Here is a 20,378-nt window from a genome sequence, read left to right as displayed (position 1 = left end):
AGCAACGGGCCTTTCAGTAAAACCAAAGGAAGTAGCATACATTCATGTCCATTTTATTGCTAGGGGCGCATTTTATTGCTAAGTAGGTACAGGAACCAACGGCTTTATGCGTTGATGATAATATCAGACATAGTGTATTCATCTGTGTGTGTGTGTGTATAGTTGTGAATAGACTAACCAAGATTAATAATCTTATTTATGTAAAGATTCACTCTGAAATCCAGAGAGAGATTTGTTCTTTCCTTTCTTTTTTTTTTTTTAAATATATTTCAATAAATATTTTTGGTGAAATTTTTGAGACACTAGCACAAATATTTTGAGGAAAAATTAGTATTTTCATTAACTGAAATAGAAACAAAATTTTCAGTTGATGTAATAGAGAACATTTGTGATATTTTACTAGAACTTTGTTGAGGCTTTTAAAGAAAAATTAAGCTCCATGATTATGTAAATTGGAAGAAGAGTTGAGCAGAAATTCATTTAAATATCTGTCTTAAAACTATTTGTTGTAAAATTTGAGAAAAGGGGCTTTTAAGATGTGATGAAGTGTTAAGTTGTTCTTCTTTATTTAAAACAAGTGATATTTGAAATCCGTTTTCCTTTCCTTAAATGGAACATTATTAAATTGTTTATATTTTGTAGACTTCACTTTGAACATTATTAATAGTTCCTAAAAATGCACATAAAATGATTTTTTTAAACCAAGTAGTACTTTACCTTTAAGCAAAGTAGTACTTTACCTTTTTTAAACCAAGTAGTACTTTGTAAAAGTAAAAAATATACATCAATTGGGTTAATCCCAATATTCATGCTTTGAATTTGTTTCAAAGGAAGGCATACTGTAAAAATTATTTTGCATTGTTTACGTATATATATTTATAGTGAAAGTTGCTCTCTTAATATGCTAAACTCCAGCCTTCTAGGAAATTTTTTAACATTTAGGCAGAGCTTCAACCCTAGTTTTTTCTGAGGACATAACCTAACTAATCAAGTCTCAGCTATATTTTTATTTCCCTGATCTCCATTATATGCCATGTTTACACAAATAATCTGGCACTGGTGATTTACTATTGTTTAATGTTTATGTTTTTCATATGAATGTCTCATCAACACAAATATTCCATAATGAGCCAGGTCTGAGGACTATAGCCCGAGGCCTTCCTTCCACAAGGAAGGCCCCAAAGAAGTGGGGTGTACAGAGTGGTTACATACCATCTGGGAACAAAGGGCATACATCACATATGACAGGAGTATCTCTTTTACTACTGTCACGAGATGCTTAGCTGGCACGGCAGGTTCTTGGTCAGCAGATCAGTGGTCACAAGGTAAGCATAGCAGGTCAGAAATTAATCCTTAGTTTCCAGGAAGAGATGCTTATCCTTAAAGACTTAAGGGGAAGTTACAACCCTATCCTTAAGGGCATCATTCTTGTGTTTGGGACATTGTAAATGTTTAAAACTGATGTGCAATGCATGCTCAACAGGCCACGTCAGGTCCTTTTGGAAAAACAAGGTCAGGCAAAATTGGTTTTAAACCAAATGGCCTCCTCATATACTCTAATATATCCTATCGCTTTTCATTTATTTATGAGTTTTCATCTTCTCTTTCTGTCTAAAAAACAAACTTTTTAAAGATGGCACTATGCATCACTCATCTGTACATTCCATCTCACACAGAACTGTGGGCAGGCACCTATATCAGAGCTCAGGAAAGAGCGTGGACTCTAGGGCAAGATAGGTTTGGATTTAAATCCTGGCTCTGCCACTTTATAGCTGTGATCTTGAAAAGTTGTTTCCTCAATTTCCTCTTCTTTAAAACAGCAAGAAAATCAGAGTTAACTCATTGTTAAGACTAGCAAAGATACTCTCAAGTACCTGCCTACAACTCTGTACATTTTCACTCTTCAATGTTATCTTTCATTTATTGTTATCTTTCATTTCTCCTTCAAAACACCTTCACCTCTCCTCACAACTGCTTGCAAGAGCCATTTTTTTTTTAAGTTTTTACTCCCCCTTCCCGCCCCCTTGTTTTAATGGTTGCTTTATGGTGTCCCTAATTCCAAACCAACATAAAAGACCTGGTAGAATTTTACTTATATTTCATAAAGTCTTTGCAGTGGCCCAGGCAAAAACTAAAAGAACAATTTAACCTTACTAGAGAAATCGCTTATGGCTGTTAGGATCAATTTGAGATTTTATGCTTAATGGTTTTACTTTGCAAACTATTGAATGTCTATTTCATTGGATGGTTCAAAGAATTAGGTCATTTGCTTAAAGGAGGGAGATAATAAGACCAATGTGGTAAGGCAGATCACCACTGCCTAGTTGTTTTCGCTGGATTTGGTGCTTTGACTACATTTGTATCCTGAGGCAATTAAATGAGTAAGTTATTTTAATCAATCAGAATCCAGTTCATCTACAAGAAAGAAAAACTCACATTCTACTCCTGCTTGATATTGTGAATGCAGCCACACTCTTCCCTATGATTTCCTTCATTAAGTAGTAGATAATAACAACAATAAACAAACACATAGGGACAGAGATTGGATTGGTGGTTACCAGAGGGGAAGGGGGGAGGGAGGAGGGTGAAAGGGATAATTCGGTACATGTGTGTGGTGATGGGTTGTAATTAGTATTTGGGTGGTGAACATGATGTAATCTATGCAGAAATAGAAGTATAATGATGTACACCTGAAATTTTTAGAATGTTATAAACCAATGTTACTGCAATAAACAAAAAATTAAAAAACAAAGAAAAGCAATACTTTCACTCATAGAGATGAGAACATTGTGGCCTTGAGATGACTGCCACGATCGCAGAGCTTCTGAACATCTTGCTTCCACAATAGCACTTTTTTTCCCACTAATGAGCTCAATGCTTCTTAAACACCTGTTCCATGTCATCTTACATAAATTCCTTTCATTTTACTTACATTGCAAAGGGTTCCCTCCTATTGCTGTACTCTCCATAGGGGTGGAGGTATAGCTGGAACATGTAACACTGGAAATTACTTCTAAAAAGCACACTGACAATTGCTATCATTAACACAATTGATCACTAAGCTCTTATGTCTGGAAAAAGAGGGTCAAGGCATCGTTAAACAGATCCAGATTCTCCCAGGCTATTATGAGGATGATATTTTGGTGAAAAGTTTAATGCTAGAGGAAATTTTGAATCTCTTTTAGCATTGGTTAGATAAAGAGCGTGAGTACCTTTCAGCTAACGTATTCACTGATCCCCTCTAGTCCCACCATTTGGTACCTCAGCCTCAAACCACAAAGAGTTTTGAATGTTGTGGGAAAGGTTTCATTGGCATCACTTATTGCTATTAAAGCAATTCCCTTCTGAATGTTCGCTGCCAAAGTATGTGGTACCCTGTGGAGCAAGAGGATGAGGATATAGATTGCAGTGAGGCTGAACAGTTTGCACTTCCTAGCAGTGACACCAGACATCAATCTTTCCTAAAGACAGCCGAGAACACATGAACGTAAGAACTCTTTAAAAAGAACAAACGAGGCATTATCCAACCAAAAAAAAAAAAAACCACCAAAGCATTTTCCTAGTGAGTTTCTCAAGGATGGAAATGCACTGAAATTACTTAGATTGTCATGTTGGTTGTTTAAGGAAACAACTAAAAAGCAATCTCTATTTTATAAGGTAGATATTTACGAGGTTTAAATTATGTACAGCGTAGTGTTTGAAAATCATTTAATTGCATCTCGAAGTATGTGTGTGTTTCATGTTTTACATGTGCGTATCAGCTGGCCTTTAAAAGAAGGCTAATTCAGTCACAGTTAATCTGTTTCACATGTTTGCAGCATCAAACGTGACATCATTATAGGAAATCACGTTGTGCAACTCTGCAACACCAGGAGAACTGGTTCTTTTTTTTGGTCATTTGACAACATTTCGGACAAGTTGATAGGAAGAAAATAGAGAATTACTAGGAGAAATGTGTTAAAATCATTGTTTTGACCTATACTAATTTGTCGTGTTATCTACTAATAGATTTGTGGTTGCTCAAATTCACATTGCACTGCAAAGCTCAGAGATCAAGGCAAGTTGTTGTGGACTCATGGGTGTTAGATTGTGCTGAGAAATGTTCAGTGTGAGCCTTAGCGTTTGGTAGTATTTTGCTTTGTGACCTTTTACCTGTAACCAATATAACTGATCTTCATTGCATGCACAATAACTTTAAAAATAACAATTTGTGATGCTAACGACATTATAACACGTTTCCAATAACTTGTTTTTGAAATTATATTTAAATGTAACAGTACTCCTAGGGAAGAGTATTTTTTCAATAAAAAAATATGGTTCTTTGTATTTGACAGAGTAGAATTAAGTCCAGTTCACAGTACAACCACACATATTTGGAATGGCAGAAGAGTGGGAGAGAAGGGGTATGCTGAAAACCTTGATTGATTCCTTTGGATTTTATGAGCCAGTGAGGATTACACTGCAATAGAACCCCATGCATAGCCCAACGTGTTTTTAACCATCTCTTTGTTTTCCACTTGGGGATTTAAAAATGTTTAAGGAGTTTTGTGCAGCCACATTCTTTATTTGTTTTTGTTTTAATGTTTGAGGCTTCTGGAAAGAAAATAGGATAAACTGATGTATCATATTCATATTCTGCCAACCTCAAAAGTGTATCAAAAATATATATCTTCAAGTAAAGATTAATTTTATGATGAGGTAAGCTTCACTATGAGCAAGTGAGATGGCTCTAGTTGTGACATCCTGCAAATGGTGAGAAATCTAAAAACAGCATCCAGGTGAATGGGCTCAAAGATTGATATGTCACCTTCAGGACCAGAGAGGCAGCAATATACCACATGATAATATTTAATGTACTTTGAGGAATTAGAGGAAAATGTTCTGTAATATGAAAGCCATTTCATTATTTTAGAATTTGTGTCAAATACAGTTTTTGAGTTTCTTCATGCACTGTTCCTTATGAATGTCTCTAAAATGTCAAATTTTTGAAAAAAGAATATCTCACATTTTATTATTGATCTGCACAAAAAGTAATGTTTCTCATGTTCCCTTTGCCGTTCCACATTTCTCTTCATATTTTCTCATATGCATGATTGTTCCCATTAGTAATAAAACCAACGTTTAGGACTGTTTGCTACAGTGTATTAGAAGACAATATCACGAGCTAATGTGAAGTCATTTTTAAAATTTATTCATTCAGAAATACTGGTTTTTGTCCTGATTATGCGCTAAGCACTGCATGAAAACACAGGCTAAGAAAAAGTCATAGTCCAAGGCTATGAAAAAGCACTGAGATCTAGTTCTGCTTTGAGGTCTTCCCTGGCTGTTATCTCCTTTGCCTGGGAGGCAAACATGACGGTGATGCCTTTAAGAAAAAAGGACTACAGGGGACAGAAATCAAGACAATGAGATAGATTCCAGACATAATATGTATAGAATTCCCAAAAGGAATTCAGACCCAGAAGTCAACAGAGACCTGTAGACTAAAGTATTTGGGAGCCATCAACGTCTAGATAAGTGATTATTGAGGTCACTTCAGGTGATAGTACACCATGAGAAACAGTGAGCGAGGAGCAAAAAAATAAGAGTTGGTTCCTTTAAGGTGGGTGACAACAAGGGAAGAAGTCAGGGAAATGCACCTGGCCTGAATAAAGAAGATAACTGGAAGCAAGGGATGTTACAGAAGCCAAAAGAAAAGATTTTCAAGACAGAAACAGTGGTCAAATGTTTTAGAAAACTCAAATAGGATGACATCTAAAAAGAGATCTTTAGTTTTGGCATGAAAGAGGCCAGTGATGATTTTAGAGAGAATTAAGTGGTATTAACTATGAGCTAAAGAAGGATTCAGAGGTAAGGAAGTAAATAATCTGCTTTTTAAAGATGTTTGAAATAAAAATAAATTAAGGAAAGGAAGGTCAAGGGATCAAGTTTTACGAAGTGAAATGTTTGGATGTGACTGAAATTAGGGAGAGGGAATCAGTGTAAAGGAAAAGGAAAAATTTTAAAAGTGTTAATTTTACTAAGGAAAAAATATATATTTAGCAAATAGTGTGACTTGGTATTGATTATTCAAATGAACCAGTTTTATTTGATAAACATGGGTTTAATCAAGAAAAATATATTAGTGTCTACTATGCAAAGACACAGTGATAGGTGCTGTGGAAAATACAAAGATGGACAAATTAATCTATCTCATTAAGAAGCTTATAAAATAGGGGAGGCTGCAAAATAGCAGAGTATTTGTGATATTAGAGGCTTAGGAGGAATAGGATTGTATAATAATTGTGGCTGAAAGGGCTAAATAGCATTTCTGAAGAAAATGACATATGTAGTGGTCCTTGAAAGATGAACATTTTGACAGGTCACACACTGCAGTGGACCATGAAAGTGTTGAGAGTGTTCAAGAAGCCCAGAGAATGGAGGGTACATGAGAAAGAGAAAGAAGAAGATACATATATTTTCATGTAATGTTCATGTGTCACAAACTGCTACTTTTTTGATTTTACTTCAATCATTTAAAAACATAGAACCATTCTTAGCTTGCTGGCTGTACAAAGCAGATGTAGGCTGGAATTCGCCCATGATGGCAGTTTGCTGACCCCTGCACTACACTGTGAGTGATATAAGGGCAGCATATCTTGTACATAGATATCACACAATGAATATTCGCTGATTGTACTAAGGCAACGAGGCCTCAATCTAGGAAGAAGGTATGAGATAGGAAAGGAAGAAAGCCAGTGATATAGTAGATTGATGGAAGCCAAGAGTGGAATCTTGATGGGGGTTGGAAGGAGAAAAAAGGAGTTATCAGAGGTACAATATTCGTATTACAAGATCAGAAACAGAAAAAGGAAGCATGGGGAGAAAACAATGAATACAGTTAAATAAATAGCATTTGAGTTTGAAGGTCATGTAGCAATGGGGTCATGGTTGGGTGACTTAAGGGTTAAAAATATGAGGTTACTCCTTTTAGAATAATGGGGATTATGTTCCTGTATAACCACTTCCATCTCTCAATGCCCAAGGGTCAAAGAATATTACATGAGACCTCTTCCTCCAGTAGTAGTAAGACCTGGTAGTCATTGATGTCCTTCCTTTTAAACCAGATTTAAGGAGAACTTTGAAGGAGACAGAGGAAAGGGCAAAGTAACTCATCAAAGTAACAACGTTCAGTTCTAAGTGTCAAGAAGCGGTAATAACAGAGTGATGAACAAACAGTTCCAAATGCACAAAAGGAAATCTATCACATGCAGATTGCTTCCTCAAAGACCAGTGACAATGCTAACCCATGTCAGAATAACACCATTCACAAGGGGTAGATTGACCTGTTCCAATGGGCACATTCAGTTCTGATTCAGTCTGGCGCCTTTATTGGACACCATTCTATTTCTTGCAAATTCCGTAATACTGAAAGTTTCTAACAAGAAAACTAGAATCATTTGCTATGAAGCAGTAAAAATTAGTTTCAAAACACACGGCTGGCCTGGTGGCTCAAGCGGTCATGTGCGCACGCTCTGCTGTGGCGGCCTGGAGTTCGCTGGTTCGGATCCCGGGCGCGCACCAACACACCGCTTGTCAGGCCGTGCTGTGGAAGGCATCCCATATAAAGTGGAGGAAGATGGGCATGGATGTTAGCCCAGGGCCAGTCTTCCTCAGCAAAAAGAGGAGGGTTAGCAGATGTTTGCTCAGGGCCGATCTTCCTCACACACACACACACACAAAATTAGTTTCAAAACACAAAGGCCAATGGTAAGACCAATAGAAAGCCCTTATTATTAGCAAAGAAATCCTGGTGGGTTTTTGTTGTTGTTGACAGAGGTAATCCACATCCACTCATGAGGCTGATTAGTGAGAGAATGAAGACAGATTGCAGGCACTTTCTAACGATTGGTTTTAGTGCTATTTTTTCCTCCTTTCCTGTCTTCTCCTGACAATCTCTGGTTGTGTTTCTTTCCTGTTCACTTCCTTATATTGCTCACCTTTTAAACTTTGGAGGTTATTTGTTCTTGGATTCTGTGACTTGTGGAGACAAATTATTATATCAATCATTGTTTCAAACATGATACAGCAGAAGTTCCTATGTCTCACCACAGGCGAGCATGCTGCACAGAAGGAGTGTCGTAGGAGTGCTTACCAATCCTAGCTAACTTTATTGACATAAACATAGTTCTTGTCTCATGATTTCTGCCCCTGATTGTGCTAATTAGGTCATTATGAATGCCAAATCTATATCATTAAATACTCTAGAAGATTTCTTGCTCTTAATCCATGTAAAGCATGTGGATTCCTTGGAATATGAATAGATTGTAAGACTTTCATGATAAAATCACTAACAGCACCAAAACCTAGGTCACAATGTTAATGTGGCTGCTCACAACCAAGACCCAAGTGCACTAGAGTTTGGATTAATTGGATAAATGGATAAATGATCTTCATGAGACATAAAAATCATCAAATTTGTAATTATTTTAAAATGTAATACAGATAAGTTTTATTTCAAAGGATTTTTATCTAATTCTGACAACTTTTGCAGAGAGTGATAGTTTTCCTAAGGACACAGCTAATTTTCCCCATGGTTGAGAGGTATGGGAATCTCCCTTAACCAAAAAATATCTCTTCACTGGCCTATTATAGTTCAGGAAATTTCAGTATTCATACCATTTAAGAATACTTTTTCTCAATAACACCTTTTCTATCAAGTGAGGAAGAGCTCTTTCCAGGCATCATCAGTGATATAAATCAGAATTCTCTAGCAGATTACCTGGCCCATGGCCTAGGGCTGAGGAAGTATAAGTTTGAAGTGAGAGAAGAGAAGTCTAGGGGATTATTTGGTTTTGGCCAGTATCAACACACTAAATGACTAGAAGAGGGATATAAATGGAGAACGATGGAGCTTAGAGGAAGAAGACTGTACATTAAAATCAAACTGTCTTATTCACATCATTACTTTTAGGCAACCTTGCATATAACCTTGTAATAGACTGAACAGTAAAGTCAAAAATTACAATTTTATTCTTGAGCTAGCAGGCAACCAGTTTATCTCATGAGTTGGAAGTGCTACAGACAATATATGGGTTGACATCATTCAGTCTGCTTCCAATGATGGCTACAAAGTGGAATCCTCTCTGCTTTCATTCATAAATATGCTATTTCTTTCTGTTCTGTCTATGGGTGGAGCCATTAGCACCATATTACGTATCTGTATGCCTAAATGTGGAATGTAATATGAAACTGTGTATTCTTATATCTGTCTATTTGTCTACCTTAAAAATACATAAACACATGTACACACAGATGTACAAAACACGTGTGCATGCGTGTGTATGTAAATTACACTAGAAATGTACCGCATTTTCTTTTTCTCTACATAGATTCACTTTTATTATTCCTCCTTTTTAATTCCCAAAACAGATATACGAGCAATTTCTTCCCATGAATGAGCAGTATTTAGAAATCTTGATTGTAAGATTGGCTCTTAAGGACAAGGTGCACTTTTTTCTCAAAGAAATGCGTCTTTGTAAACTTAGGTTCTCAGATCTGCCTGTATAAAGACATATAGCTAATCGGGAAACTGAAATACTGTTCTATAGGACATAATTACCATGTTCAATAATATTTTAGGAGGGAACTGCTTTTAGCCTTTCAGTTTGGGAAGCCAAAGAGCATCCCCCTTTGCAGTGGGATGAGGAACACCCTCTCACTTTCTGTTCCATCTGCCTGATTTAGGATAAGAGAAGTACACATTTAATTTCAAGATATGGCTGCTTTGGTGTTTTGTGGTTTTGGACAAGGGCTGTAACCTGGAAGGAGTTAGATAAAGAAAGTAAAGTGTGGAGAGAGATTGAAAGTGAGAGACTGTTGGGGGCTCATCCCAGTTGCTAGCATGAGCTTCTTTCTTTTTTTAGTTCTATCACTCCTCAAGGCCTGTCCGTCTGCTTCCCTTTTTATTCCTAATACCTCTTGTTTGTCATAGGGACCTTTATTCCTAGCCTTGTATTCTAACTTGTGGAACAGAACGTGGTCCTCTAGCTTCTCCCCTTCTCTCTGTCAGGGAAAGCCCACAGTTCTGCTAAAGTTTTCTAAAAGCTCTTACCCCTGGATCTGGCAAGGCAACAAGGAAAGTTTCCCACTAAACCATCCTATGCTTTATATATTTAGATAGTAAATAAGATCATACATACCCAACAAAACGGTGAACAAAATTTTGTTTCGTGAACAAAATTAAGATTCATCTGCATTTTGAGAAAAACAAATAGTCAGACTTGGGCTTTCCACAGTAGGGTAATGATGAAAGGAGTGGAGTGTAAGAGCAGGAATAGTGCTGAGAAGGCAGTGGGCATTCTTGGAGGAACATGGAAACGGAACTGGGGTAGTAGATGCTTCTAACAAGATAGGAGACTTTTGTTTTCTTTCCTTGACGTTCCCTGCCACAAGGCGAGGTAAGCCTCTCATTAGAATGAAGTGAGGGATGACTCAAGGTAGCAGAAGAAAGAGAGAGGGGAAAAGTCTACAGGATGTGTTCTGGATTTCCTATAGCCATCTCTTTGAAGCAGTCATTTTGGAAGATTAGTGATAATGAAATATGTTACTTCGAATCGTGCTAGTTGGAGGTTGCTTTTAGAAACATAGGTACCAGTTTACCCAGCATGCTATGAAGTGCTTTCCCTGTGAAGTCAGTCTGTAGGAAACACTGAGTGGTAGAGAACATAGATTTGTAATAAGGTGACTGATACTGGTGGTTATCACATCACATTCATATGTATTAAGAGCAAAAGTTACTAGTGGGGAGGTAGTAGAGTTAGTTCACTGAACTATAACAAATCCCCGTGACTTAATGAATAAAGATTTATTTCTCACTTACATCCTGGTTAAATGTGGGTCAGTGGGGACACTCTACTCCATGCGATCATTCAGATATCCCAGATCCTTCATCTCTCCTTCCATCTTTGCATACCCCAGGGCCTCAGTGTCCTCCGCTGAATATTCTGTATGTTGCTTGCAGTTGGAGGGGAGCAGAGAGAATGTGGAGGAGGCACACCAGTTCTTTACCTTGTCTTGAGGTGACACACATTATTTCCACTCACACTGCATCATTGAGAATCAGTCATATAAACCCACTGAGGGGCAATGGGCCTAGAAAATATGGTTTCTGCAACTGATAAAAATGATTAATACTAATAGGAATCATAATCATTACTTAGGCAAGTTATTAAATCTCATTGTAACTCCATGTCCTCATCTATAAAATGGAAACTATACAAATTTCTCTCTTTTAGTACAGTTATGGGTCATATATGAATTAATATATACAAAATGTTTAAAATATTTCCTAGTACATGCTAAGTACTTTTTTGTGTTTACAATCATTGCTCTTATTACTGTTATTATTATTATTAATAAATCTCATCTTTGAGTAAGACAGGGAGAGACTTTTATGGCAATTGTAACCATTGAGGTAAGTAAGCAGTGACCCAAATTTGAGTTGCATGAGGTATAGTGAAATCTCGTTTCTAGGACATTTGAGATTAGACAATAGAGAAAGACCGGTAGGGAAGTTGTCACTTAATCTCTCAGACAGAGGGAAGCTAATGTCTTCTTACCTTCCGTGGAAGCCCTGGTTATAAAAATCTTTAAAAAGTTTTTATAAAATTGTGACTACAAAGTGATGCAGAGTATGTGCAATTTACCCAGAATTATTTTTTTTTTAAGGGATGTAAAACTTTCCTGTATCAGTCAGTTCTTTCTATATCTTTCTTTTGCTTCTGTGTGGTTGTAGGTTCTTTGAGGGTTTTTTTTTTTTTATTTTGTGCTTTTACCTATCAGAATACCTACACAAAGATTTGTACATAGTAAGATTCAATAAATTAGTGCTAAAAAAGTCTTTATTTTTAAAAATCCACAATTTAAATGTAATCTTATTAAATATAATCTTAATTCTTAGACTTTTCCAAATGGATTTAAAATGGAATACAACTGACATAAATATGGACATGTCACAATTCTAAAATCACTTTTTTTTGTTTTTGGTGAGGAAGATTGGCTCTGAGCTAACATCTGTGCCAATCTTCCTCTATTTTTAACATGGGTCATCTCCCGAGCATGGCTGACATGTGGCATATGTCTGCTTCCAGAATCCGAACTCGCGACCCTGGGCCGCCAAAGCAGAATGCACTGAACTTAACCACTAGGCCGTGGGGCTGGCCCCACATGTTTCATTTTTGCTGCAAGTGAATGCAGTAGGTAGTAATATCATTCTTATCAATATGATTTCAGTTAATTTTAGCAATTTGTCAAATAACTCAATAATAAGCATTACATTTATTTCTTGCTTTTGCATTGTATAGAACAGAAGTTTTGATTGAAAAGATGATATAAATTCTTATGAATTTTTTGTGCTTCTTACTAAAAAGCTATATCTTCTTTTATTTTCTTTTCTTTAAACTTTGAAACGATATAAACATATAAATGGAGAAATCTCCTTTTAAAATTATGCATGCTAGAATTTAAAAGTTTCCATTTGAACAGAAATGAAAACAATGTATTAATGTTGTGATTGCTAGAGAGATAAGAGTGACAGGTTAGTGTTTGTGACAATTTTAGTGCCATCATTTGTTACCTCGTCTAGAGAGATGATTTAATATCTACACGTTGCCAAACATCCAGGTAAAAAGTGAAAAATTTGGTCAATATTTCAGATGACTGGTTTCTATGATGCTGAACATCTGGATATATGCGAAATGTGTTGAACAAAAATATGAAGGTCCAACCAATTCATCAATTTAATTCTCATTTATCTGACATTTTTAGATATACTTAGTAATTTGTGTTTTGGTATTAAGTGGGCAAAGGACAGATTAGAATAAAATACAACAAAGAATATCAGTCTACTCATCAAATGAATTAGCAATGCCATCAATTTTATCATCACTATTTAATTTGCAGCTATAGGAAGTGAATGAAGTTGTGATGTTAAAATTGATGACATTGCTAATTCATTTACTGAGAAGAGAATAGGAAAATAAGTGAGGGTATATTCATTGTTATTCACCAGCTATTATATTTTCTAGTTAGACTTTAGTTTGAAGCTTGAGTCTGTCACTAACTTTTTGTTTGCTTAGCTCAATTAGCTTCTTGAAATCATTTATCAATCATGCTTGTCTGTTTGGAAGAGATAAAACGAGCTTTTAAAAGAATCATTTATATCTGTTATCTTCGAATTCAAAGTAACAATTGTTTTCATTAAAAAACTGAAAGCTTAATTTTTTTATATAGGCATACCTCATTTTATTGTGCTTAGCTTTATTGCACTTCACAGATATTGCATTTTTTCACGGATTGAAGGTTTGTGGCAACCTTGCGTCAAGCAAATCTATTGGTGCCATTTTTCCAACAGCATTTGCTCACTTTTTGTCTCTGTGTCACATTTTGGTAATTCTCGCAATATTTCAAACTTTTTCATTATTATTATATTTGTTATGGTGATCTGTGATCAGTGATCTTTAGTATTACTACAGTAATTGTTTTGAGGTGCCACAAACTTTGCCCATATAAGACAGTGAACTTAATCGATAAATGTTATGTGTGTTCTCACTGCTCCACCTGCCAGTCATTCCCCATCTCTCTCCCTCTCCTCAGGCCTCCCTAGTCCCTGTTTCCCAACAATGTTGAAATTAGGCCAATTAATAACCATACAGTGACCTCTAAATGTTCAAGTAAAAGGATGAGTCACACCTCTCTCACTTCAGGTCAAAATCTAGAAATTATTAAGCTTAGTGAGGGAGGCATGTCAAAAGCTGGGATAGGTCAAAAACTAGGCCTCTTGCTCCAGTTAACCAAGTTGTAAATGTGAAGGAAAAGTTCTTGAAGAAAATTAAAAGTGATACTCCAGTGAACACATGAATAATAAGAAAGTGAAACAGCCTTATTGCTGATGTGGAGAAAGTTTTAGTGGTCTGGATAGAAGATCACACCAGCCACAGCATTCCCTCAAGCCAAAGCCTAATCTAGAGCAAGGCCCTAGCTCTCTTCAACTCTATGAAGGCTGGAGAGGTGAGGAAGCTGCAGAAGAAAAGTTTGAAGCTACCAAAGATTAGTTCATGAGGTTTAAGGAAAGAAGTCGTCTCCATAACAGAAAAGTGCAAGGTGAAGCAGCAAGTGCTGATGCAGAAGCTGCAGCAAGTTATCCAGAAGATCTCGCTAAGATCATTAACGAAGGTGGCTACACTAAACAATAGATTTTCAATGTAGATGAAATAGCTTAATATTGGAAGAAGATGCCATCTAGGACTTTCATAGCTAGAGAGGAGAAATCAATGCCTGGCTTCAAAACTTCAAAGAACAGCCTGACTCACTTGTTAGGAACTCATGCAGCTGGTGACTTTAAGTTGAAGCCAATGCTCATTTACCATTCCGAAAATCCTAGGGCCTTTAAAAATTATGCTAAATCCACTCTGTCTGTGCTCTATAAATGGAACAACAATGCCTGGATGACAGCGTATCTATTTACAACATGGTTTACTGAATATTTTAAACCCACTTTTGAGAGCTATTGCTTAGAAAAAAAGATTTCCTTCAAAATATTACTGCTCATTGACAATGACAATGCACCAGGTCAACCAAGAGTTCTGATGGAGATGTACAATGAAATTAATGTTGTTTTCATGCCTGATAACACAACATGCATTCTGTAGCTCATGGATCAAGGAGGAATTTCAACTTTCAAGTCTTATTATTTAAGAAATACATTTCATAAGGCTATAACTACCATAGATAGTGATTCCTCTGATGGATCTGGGCAAAGTAAATTGAAAACCTTCTGGAAAGAATTCACCATTCTAGGTGCCATTAAGAACATTTGTAATTCACGGGAAGAGGTCAAAATAACAACATTAACAGGAGTTTGGAAGAAGTTGATTTGAACCCTCATGGATGATTTTGAGGGGTTCAAGACTTCAGTGGAGGAAGTGACTGCAGATGTGGTAGAAATAGCAAGAGAACTAGAATCAGAAGTGGATCCTGAAGTTGTGACTGAATTGTTGAAATCTCATGATAAAACTTTAATGAATGAGGAGTCGCTTTTTATGGATGAGCAAAGAAAGTGGTTTCTGGAGATAGAATCTACTCCTAGGGAAGATGCTGTGAAGATTGTTGAAATGACAACAAAGGGTTTGGATCATTACATAAACTTAGCTGATAAAACAGTGGCAGAGCTTGAGAGGACTGACTCCAATTTTGAAAGAAATTCTACTGTGGATCAAATGCCATCAAACAGCATCGTATGCTACAGAGACACTGTTTGTGAAAGGGAGAGTCAGTGAGTGGTGTAAACTTCATTGTTATCTGATTTTAAGAAATTGCCACAGCCACCCCAACCTTCAGGAACCATCACCCAGATAAATCAGCAGCCATCAACATTGAGGCAAGACTCTCTACCAGCACAAAGATCGTGACTTACTGAAGGCTCAGATGATGGTTAACATTTTTTAGTAATAAAGTATTTTTTAATTAAGTATGTACATTGTATTTTTAGACATAATGCTATTGCACACTTAATAGACTACAGTATAGTGTAAACATAACTTTTATATGCACTAGGAAACCAAAAAATTGGTTTTTGTATTATTGCGATATTCACTTTATTGTGGTAGTCTGGAACCAAACCTGCAATATCTCCGAGGTATGCCTATCGTGCTACATTTCTTGTAAAAGGCAATAAGCAGTTGTTCCAATTCAAGAGGTTTAGCACCATCATTTAATAGTGTGTGTTGAGCTCCTTAACGTCCTTCACTTATTAGAAATTACCAAATATGTGCCATCTGGGGCCCAGAGAATACTTGGACCCAGTCACTTCCGTTTCTGAAGGAGAAATAAAAATCCAAGAGGAGAGTGAATGCATTACATAAATCACTGCTAAGAGAGAGAGAAAAAAGCTTTCTTTCCCTTAATGAAACTCGTTTTCCCTTCTCCCTTTCAATTTCGTTTTTATTATTCAGAAAATTAAAAGCTTGCACTATCTCCAAAAGATTCTGCAGTTCTTATGTTCCATAATAACCTCACAATATGCTAAATGTTGCATAAAGTGTTACTAACATGCCTTTCTTGGAGCCAAGTATAACTAACGTGTTGCAAATATGCCTGTAGCATTTCTTCTTTTATAACTTGAAGGTTTTCCACATTATGAGTGAAAGCAACATCACCCCAAGGATGCCCCAAGACCTCCTGGCCTGTTCACTATTAAAGATTAAATAGGTATCATATAGTGTGAAAATTCCTTGTAGACCTCTGCTTATGTCTCAGATTAACCTAAAGGGTTACTTCTCTCCATTCCATAGGTGACAAGATATGAGACAAGAGACTTATTCAGATATATTTTAGGTGTATAATACATTTAGACTCTGTTAGCTTGTAGACACAAATTTCTCATCATTCTGAAAAATTTTTCCAAAATAACCCTTGTTATTTGAAATATACACTATAAATTTCTTTTTTTTTTTTTCAGGAAGATTGGCCCCGAGCTAACATCTGTTGCCACCCTTCCTCTTTTTTTCCTTTTTTCTCCCCAAAGCCCCAGTAGATAGTTGTATGTCATAGTTGTACATCCTTCTAGTTGCTCTTTGTGGGACGCTACCTCAGCATGGCCTGGGGAGTGGTGCGAACGTCCGCGCCCAGGATCCACACCAGTGAACCCCAGGCCGCCGAAACGGAGCGTGCGAACTTAATCACTATGCCACCAGGCCAGCCCCTACACTAAAAATCTCTTTTAATAAAATTCTCAAGTATATAAAGTGAATTTCATCAAAACTAAAACTTTTGTTCTTCATAAGACACTGTTAAAAAATGAAAGGTCAAGCCACAGCCTAGGAGATGTTTGTAAATCACATATCCAATAAAGGACTTGTATGCAGACTATATAGAGATCTCTCAACACTCATTAATAAGAAAACAACCCAATTAAAATGTGGGCACACCTTTTGAATAGATAGCTCAAAGAAGATGTATAGATGGCAGATGGAGAGATAATCATAGTCATTAGCCATTGTGGCAATACAAATTACAATTTCAATGTGATACCATGACTCACTGGCTATCAAATAAATAAATATAAAAATAATTTCAAGTGCTGCCAGGGATGTGGAGCAACTTTAAGTCTTGTACATTGCTGGTGATAATACAAAAAGGGACCATCATTTTGGAAAATAGTTTGATGGCTTCTTAACAAGCTAAGTGTAAATGTACCATACAAGCTCAGTAATTTCCTTCCTGGGTATTGACCCACGCGTGAAATTAAACTTATGTTCTCAGAAAACCTGTATGAGAATGTTTGTAGACGCTTTATTCGTAGTTGCCAAAAACTGGAAACAACTGAAATGTTCTTCCACTACTGAATGGATAAAAACAAAACAAAACAAAAACTGGTACATCCATGAAAATGGAATACTACTCAGCAAAATAAAAGGAGCAAACTACTTATAAACACAGCAAAATGGAGGAATCTGTAATGCCTCATGCTAAGTGAAAGAAACCAGATTCAAAAGGCCAAATACTGTGTAATTCATTTATATGACATTCTCAAAAAGGCAAAACTATAGGAAAGAAACCAAATAAGTGGGTGTTGGGGACTGAGAATGAGGTTGGGGGCATTGACCACTGTATTAATTATCTACTGCTTTGTAACAGCAGTTATCTACTGCTTCTCTCACAGCTTCCGTGGGTCAGAAATCCAGACACAGCTCAGGTGAGTGCTTCTGGCTTAAGTTCTTTCGTGAGATGTAGTTGAGCATCTCAGCTGTCCGCTGGTGCAGTGTTAGCTGAAGGCTCAGCTGGGGGAGGATCTGCTTCTAAACTCATTTACATGGTTTTGGCAGGATTCAGTTCCTTGTGGAGTTTGGACTGATGAGCTTATTTCCTTGCTAGCTGATTAGCTTGAGACCTTTCCTAGTTTCCTGCCATATGTGCTTCTCCCAAGGGCAGCTCACAGCATGACAGCTGACTTTCCTCAGACAGAGCATGTGAGAGTATGAGACAGAGTACCCAAGACATAGCCACTGTCTTTTTATAACCTGACATTAGGAGTGACATCCCATCCCCTTTGCCAAAATTATATTTCCTAGAAGGGAGTCACTAAATCCAGCCCGCACTCAAGCAGAGGGATTATACAAGGGGATGAACACTAGTAGGCAGGAATCATTGGGGGCTATCTTAAAGACTGCCTTTCGCAGGCAGCCCTCGGGATCCCAGTGGTTTATATTTCTCCCACATTCAAAACACACTCACCTCTCCCAAGGTCCTAAGAGTTTCATTTCATTACATTATCAATTCAAAGTCCAGAATCTCGTCATCTAAATCAGGGAGCCATCTCAGAGTCAGCCTGCCACAAACACAAAGTGGAATGGGAACTTTTGGGGATGATCAAAGCTTTTCTGTATCTTGATTGTGATGGTGATTACACAGCTGTATTTGTTTGGTAAAAACTAATCGCATTGAATCCTAAAAGGGATGAATTTCACTGTATGTAAGTTATACCTTAATTTTTAAAAAATAGAAAAAAGTTTAAAAACTCAAGAATATAACATACACACAAACACACATATTACATTAAATTTTGGCCAAATAAATTGAGTCATTGGTAAACGAGTTAATAAAATAATTTATACAAATATACATTTCAGCACTGGAAAGCAGCATGAGTATTACTAATTATATCACTGAAAAGTCATAATAACATACCATATGCTTGTATAACCAATAATTTGCTTATAGGAAAAGAAAAGTATTATCGACTACAACTTACAATTACATTAATTCTTTTACAGAAAGAAGTTTATTGTGATAATATTTTTTTCCTCTTTAATATTTGTTTTTATTCCTAGAACAGGCTAGTCGTCAATTCAAATATTAGGGAAGGTGAACATCTTTGCAAACAGACTATTAACTTTTTCTCACTTTGTTTACAAATAACTATTGGAACAATTTTCTGTAAAATGCATTTTTATAACTTCTTTGAAAATAATTTATTTCCAGTAAGCTGAATATAGACTGTGAAAAAAAATCCTATATTTCTTCTTATTTTCCCCCTCTCTGAAAAGTGGCAGAAGTAAGGCAGTAGGATCCAGTTACTGTACCCTGTTTATACAGCTGTGCTTCATTGAATGAAGGCTTGTGCTACACACAATTTGTGATAGGAAGTAAATGCTTTTAAAACAACTGAAGAGACAGGTCTTTAACCTCTACCTTTGTGGATTGTTTGTTCCACCATTTAGCTTCTGTGGAGGTTATAAAGGAGTAGTTCCAATATATACTATTATCCTCCAATTAAACCTCAAATGATTAGCTCATCCCCTTGTGAATTCATAATATAGGTACATTATGATGAATTTTTTAAACAAATTCTGAAAGGTCCAAAAAAATGAATGAATGATGTTTTTATTTTTAATGATGTTTATAAGTAATAGGTTCTGAAATGTTCAATAATGAGAATGTTCTGAAGAGAAAATTGTGTTTAGAATTACTTTAAGGGCTCAATCTGTAAGAAGTTTTAAAAGACTTAGGAGATTCATTAAATTTATTACCTCTTAATAAACCTCCACACAACATCTGAAGATATGAAGTGCCACAGGATTCTTTGTGTATCTCCTATTTATAGCTATATAGGCTGGTCAATAAACCAGAGATGAGGTTCTCGGTTATTTCAAGGATTATGCCTGGGAAGTTTTAGAAGTCATTATGGTGAAGTAGTTCTCATCTGTGTAGAACACTTTCCTCAATTGCTTGGGTTGGAATACAGGGTCATCTTTAGGAATGAGTAAAATGTCAACCAATCAGTATCTAAATTACATATAAATTGACGGTTTATGAAAATACTTGCTTCACTGAAAATATATGATTTTCATAGAAATGACTTCTGATAGGGTTGTCTATTCATAATCCTGTTCATAATCTTCTCGTTCTCACAGAATTAAGTCCTGTTATCATTTGTCTACCAAAACCCTTTTGCAAAGTTTGTTTGGTAACTCCTTGTACAGGTTACCCAGAGAGCTTTCATTTCCTAAATAAATGCCCAGGAAGTCCATTGGGATATATATATATACACACACACACACATATCTCCATATTTTTCATAAAAATATTTAAAGAATTATTCTGCCATATGCCGTGTATTTTAACTATTAGTACATGGCAACTGCAAAGATCAATAACCCAATATTTCCACTCTTAGGTTCACTGTTCAGTTGCCCTGCATCCAAGCCTAAAATATTTAATTTCTAATCTCTACTAGCAGGAATACAATGATCATATATCACAAGATTAATTCTATCTCCTGTATTTGTAGCAAAAGACTAAATATAAGTTATTTTAGCTAAGAATATATTTTCTTTTAC

At 36.2% G+C, this 20,378-nt stretch overlaps 1 protein-coding gene across 1 annotated transcript in view; it reads left to right on the top strand.

The window, feature by feature from the left end:
* The window catches only part of AGMO (alkylglycerol monooxygenase), a 334,799-nt gene that overhangs the window by 112,452 nt on the left and 201,969 nt on the right, over positions 1 to 20,378 (top strand). The gene's annotated exons all lie outside the window — the stretch shown is intronic.

Source organism: Ceratotherium simum, chromosome 1 (genome assembly GCF_057802395.1).
Source record: "Ceratotherium simum simum isolate JZ-2026a chromosome 1, ASM5780239v1, whole genome shotgun sequence".
NCBI classification, from domain to species: domain Eukaryota; kingdom Metazoa; phylum Chordata; class Mammalia; order Perissodactyla; family Rhinocerotidae; genus Ceratotherium; species Ceratotherium simum.
Note: the sequence above shows the minus strand (reverse complement) of the source record. Positions and strands in the feature narration are given on the sequence as shown.